Source organism: Physcomitrium patens, chromosome 9 (assembly GCF_059467195.1).
Source record: "Physcomitrium patens ecotype Gransden chromosome 9, ASM5946719v1, whole genome shotgun sequence".
NCBI classification, from domain to species: Eukaryota; Viridiplantae; Streptophyta; class Bryopsida; order Funariales; family Funariaceae; genus Physcomitrium; species Physcomitrium patens.
Genome location: NC_143418.1, coordinates 12,908,178 through 12,914,177, shown reverse-complemented (window position 1 = coordinate 12,914,177; position 6,000 = coordinate 12,908,178).

The following is a 6,000-nucleotide window of genomic DNA, read 5'->3' as shown; positions in this document are numbered from 1 at the left end:
TGGGCAGTGCAAAGTTGGTCACAAGCTGGATCTGCTGTCAAAAAGTGTGCTGTGGGAGACACAATTCTGCTCCCAAAAGCTCTTGCAATGAGGTCGGGGAACATGGGAAGTTGGGAAGTCAAGCTTTGAGTGGTTTGATTACAAGCAATTCAGTCACTCCATTCTCTCACAACTGGAGCCTTGAATGAGCAGAGAAAACCCCACTTTGGATACCTGAAGGGAACAGTAATGTCCCTTTTTTTCACATAAAACTATGGTTCCTTTATTCCAAAGTCAAATACAGCAAGTTTGGCACTATGGCAACATTGGGAAGGAATGGTATCTATTTGTGTCCCTGATCTGTGCACAAAGTGTTTTCCTCCACCATGACTGTGTCAATACAACCACACAGAGACAGAGGTGGAGTAGAGAAAAAGCATTGTTCTTCTCCCTGTCTAGGTAATTATTGGTATGCAGATGGAGATCAATGTAATCAACTTTATGTAGATAAAAAAATAATATAATAGTGAGTAATAGTAAAAAAATTTATGCTTGCTATTAAGGAAATTGTAACTTGAGTTGATTGAGAAGGGAGAGAAATCTGTTTGTTATTTATCTTGGAATTTAGATGCAAAAGATAATATGTGTAACAAATACCTCAATTTCTGGATGTCAATTCTTCCACTGTTTTGTGCTGTCAATACACAATAGGTCCTACAGAACTAAAATATATATATATATATATATAGAGAGAGAGAGAGAGAGAGAGAGAGAGAGAGATGAGTTTGAATGTGTAATTGCACTTAATTCCAATTGATGGGTAAACTGCCATATGTGTCTAAAGTAAAACAAAAAAATTAAGAGAAAGAGTAAGAGAAAAAGGAAATTATGAGTTGCTTTTGGAGCTGGTACCCACACTTTCCAGTTTAATGGATCAAATGGAAATGGGACTCTCCATCCTGCACACTTGGTTTGACCTGGTCCCCTTTTCATGCCTTGTTGAATAGGATGGAAGTATGGCAAGTCATCCATATTTGTAAAATGGAATGGTAGGACCAAAATCCAAGCCATGACTTGTCAGAGTGTGGTGAGCCATGCTTGCACTCTACCAAGGGGGAGTTGAAGCACAAGATCTCTTTAGAATGAAGGACAAGTGTCCATGGTTACAACCTAGCCATCAAACTCTAAGAACTTGTGGTCCATGGATTTTGTATCTGATATGTACATGATTCATACTACAAATAGTCAATGCTGTACAAAATTTACTATTATAAGGATTATTTAAAATATATGTGTATTATGATGGTGATCACAATAGTAACTCCACTCCAAATAGGTAACATGTGTGTACTTCTTAGATAAATAAATTAATCAATGATGCAAATTTTAAGTTATAAAGGTACTTATGGCTTGATAACACAGGACCAAATTAAATCTTGGACTCAAATTTACAGGGGTTTTTAAATAAATAAATGAGGACCTTGATGTATTCAGTTGTTTGAAACCACATTATTATTAAATTCCAGATTGCTAGCATACTCAGGTCTGCTGCAGAAGAAAAACAAAAACAAACAAACAATCAAAAAGAATAAAAACTCTCTTGTTATGAACATTGTGAACATATTATGAATGAATTCAGTTCAATGGCTGTAACAAAAGAGCATGTTACATCCAAGCCATCATTATTTCAAAGCTCATTGTAATTTTTATCTACTTGAATAGATATATATATATATATATATATATATGTATTATAAAAAAAAACAAACAAACTTCTTTCAATAAACTTGAACATTATGTGAAGCATTAAAGTACAAAAACTTCATTTGCAAAAGTGACTGCAATGTCATCAATGGGAACATCCAAATTGATCTTCTAAACTTCAGTTCTAAGACCACTCTTTCCTTGTGCAATATATTCCTGAACTGAATTTGTTGTAGATCCAGTTCACATCTAACCCAGAGCACATAGAACTCCAAAGTCTAGCTCAGATGCTTGGCATATTCTAATAATAAATATAAATGGGCTTGGCCCTTCAGACAAGGCTGTTAAAGCCAATGACCTAAGCTTTGAAAACAGTTGGATCTCTGACTTCAGCACCCTTCAACTGCAAGCATTTAATCACATTGCTGAAGGTGGGTGGGTGGTGCTTGGAATGAAGCCCTAATTTGGGATTAGCCAGACAGCCCTATAGTGAAGCAAGTTTAGCATGTAGAATCAAGTGATCATGTGCTGTGTGCAACCATGTCTCCACACCCTGAATATATGTGGAACCTGTATTTATTACCCACCAAGCCAGGTCACTACCCCATGTTGTATGCTAAATGCAATCTCTCAACCATGTTCCTCTCATGGGTTTTTTTTTAACTGCTTTAACTGTTTTCACTGTTTTAAAAACAGATGAAGAGGTTTATTTTGGCTTTCTTTAAATCTTCTTTGCAGTTGGCACATTGTCATGGTCATTCATTGCAAGGATAATGGAGCAAGTCTGTCAACACCACTGGCAGGGTACATTTTTTGTAAAGCCTTTGCATCTCTTCCATGCTTTTGAAGTAAACCTGGCTCTACTGCCTGCCCCATTTTACCAGTGGTACAGGGGTGCCATGTGAGCTCAATCTGGAAGAAGAATAAGGTTAATAATGCTCAGCTGGACAATCTCATGTAGCCTGAGTTGCAAGTTTAATGAACATGGCAGAAGTAGCAAAGTCATGGTTGTGGGATTAGTGGTGCGGTGTTGCTCCCATCCCATTTAATCAATTCTCTCCATTTGAAGTGATGCCCTGACACCCACAAATCCTCTTTTCTCTACTCCATTTTTAGCTCCATAGGCAGCTCTATGAGCACACACCCAGGGAAACAGCATCAGGGATAGAAAGAGAGAGAGAGTGAGAGAGAGAGCAAGAGATAGGTTTTATATGGATCCCAGTGATATACCAGATCATTTTTGAAAAAATCTAGGTAAATTCTATTTATAAAAATGAGTGTTTCCAGTAACAAAATTAGTGAATGTGAGCATGGTATTCAACATTTTCTTTAACATTGAGTCAATCCATTTACATAAATTTGGTATTATTAACAATGAATCATTATTCTAGAATGTATCTTAAAATGATAATAACAATAACAGTTACTTTTTTCTTTTTTCTTTTATTTTATTTAAGCATTAATGCCTGTAGAGTGAAGATCAAGCTCAAATAACAAGTGGGAAAAGGAATGATACTGCAGGGTTGTATTGGGTGAGTGTCAAATAATATCATGGCTTCTTGGTGAAGGCAGTTACCAGTTTGAAGGCATGGAGAACCACTGCATGCAAATGTGCATGGTGGAATGCTTGAAGGAGAAGCTATTATGGCATTTTACATATCTGGCACAATGGGAGCAAGCAGAAATCTTTGCTCAAGGAATATGGATCCACATGTGCCATGCTGGCCACCACCACCACACTCAAAACTCTCACCAGCACAGAATCCAGGCCTACAGTGGAGAACCCATGAGAGGAAAAAGTAACAAAAGAAAGAGAGGAAACAGACAAAGAAGAAGGAAAAAATACAGAAGCAGAACAGGCTCTATTTTCTCCTTCACTGGGAACTTCACAAAGCTGCTTTTACTACACATGTTAGAGTGCCAGCAGGAGTTTCGGTTTCCTTCCACATCACCACACTTAACTATAATAAATAAAATAATACTAATCTTACACTTTTATATTAAAAATTGAAAGTTGTTTTTTGTTTGTTTTTGTTTTTGTTTTTTTTTTGTCATTTAAATTGTATGTTACAGAGCATGATGGGTTTAGCTGTAACTTGTTGGAATGGAGGGTGATAATGTTTAAAATTGAGAAGGTGTAGTTACTTGCTGCAGATGCAACCAAGTGAGATGCCTCACAACCAAGAGGCAATGGCATGTCTCTGGGAGTTGCAACAGATCATGGAAGTACTTATCTTTTTGTGGTTGTTTATGTCCCACAGAAGGGGAGGAAATGAAAAGAAAAGACAGTAACACACCAGTCCAGCTATGCCAAAAGGATTTATGTGTGAAATCAAATAGATAAGTCAGGCTCTATGGCTACAGTGATGGGAATTAATGTTTGTTCCATTTAAAAACAAACAACATGGACCAGAGTAACCCCCATAATTGGAGGAATGAAGAAAAAAACAAGGCCACCCTGTATGAGTTCATCCAAGTCCCAGGAAAGGCTCCATGCCTACAAGAACTATATTGACAACCCAGGAAGGTGGCTCAATCTGGGCTCTCTCTCTGTGTTGACCTTTGGCCATGGGGGTGGCCCTCCCTGCTTCAGCCAAACAGCTTTACTGGCTCATACCTGCTTTACTAATCTGGTTTGGCTGTCTCATCAAGGGTTGTGAAATTTGAAGGCATGATGGATGGTGCCTAGGGCCTACAAAAGACCTTGTGTGTCCTCCTCCACTAAAGCAAAGCATTTTAACCCCTTTGCTCAGTAGGTAGTATTGGATAATTTGTCTGCCAGAATGCCATCTTAACTGTCAAGTGAAGCAAAGAGATGGAAGAAGAAGAAGAAGAAGAAGAAGAATCTAAGGTTGGGTGCTGGGGATCAAATTAGGAGGATAATTAGGGGATTTAGGAGACCAACCAGCCCCACACAAAGTCCAAGCCATGGTAGCAAGAGTCAGACATGTGGGAAGAGAGGATGCATAAGGGAGCCAAACCCAAAACATGGCCATTGAGTTTGGGTGCACAGAACATTATGACATGAATTCACCTGAAAACAGGGGAAATCTGATGTGGGCCTTTTGCCAGCTACATATCAGCCAATGCCTGCACCAATTTTCCTGTTTGTGACTACCCACTACCTCTCTCTTTGTCTCTCATTTTTTTCTGCATTACATTAATTTGTGGATATTTCCTATCCTTCTGATACATATTTTTTATGGCCCTTACCCAGGGCAAAAAAGTCCCTGTTTCAAAGGGTCACCTGACCCATTGTTAAATTAGCCAGAGAGCTCTGCAGGTTTTTACAGCCACCTCATGGAACTGGTCTGGCTATGGTTGGAACAAACAAAACAATATGTATAATTGTACACACACACATACATACATACATACATGATCATGTTTCATTTCTCCCCAATCTACTACAAAAAAGCTCCTAACCTTGAACATGAGGATGAAGACACCATTGCTGACTTTGCCTCCACAACCCAGAAGTCAACTTGAAAAACAACCTCTGCTCCAGAATTGGAACTGAAACATTCATTCATTAATTCCAAGGATTCACATTATCTAAAAAAGATATTGAACAAGTGTCAAATCTAATGGGAGGAGGTAGGATAGTAGTTACCATACCAGACAGAGAAGAAAGGTGGGGATATGGACCATCCATCCTCTAGTGATAGGCAAAAAGCTAAGGCTAAGGAGGGATGAATGAATTTTTGGATGAATGCCTGGATTGGCCCGAGACCATTCAAACGACCGACTAGGCGTCAACAGGGACGAATCAGAAGTCAAGGCATTGATCGGACCCCCCCCCCGCTGGATGACGACGAGGCGGTCTCATGTCCAGGACGCGTCTTCTACCTTTTCGTCACCGATCCGTCTCGTCTCCGTCAGCGTTCGTCCCAGCCCCCCCAAGGGATATGAGTAATAAGGGCAGCGACGGCACCGAACGGCTGCTGCTGCCGCCGCCGCTGTAGCGTTCTCATCTGGAAGGGGAAGCGGAAGCAAAGCCACGCTCGCTGTGAAGAACTGCCGGCGGCAAGGCAAGGCGCAGCGGGTTCGATGCCCCGCCTGCCACTGATTTCCTTTGTGAGGCGACTGGTCGACTTTTGTAGTGTGGTGTGGTGACTGGTCAATCTCATTATTTATTCATTTATTTATTATTTATTGGTTTTCCCTCCCCTTCGTTCTGAATCGTGAATTTGTTTTTGGAAAGACGTCAGTGTGGTCGGTGAGGGGGATCGAGCAAAAAGCAGCGCTCAGGGCTGGATGTCAACACCACCCCCACATGACTCCTTGCCACCGGATCTAGAGCCAGTGCCAGCTTAG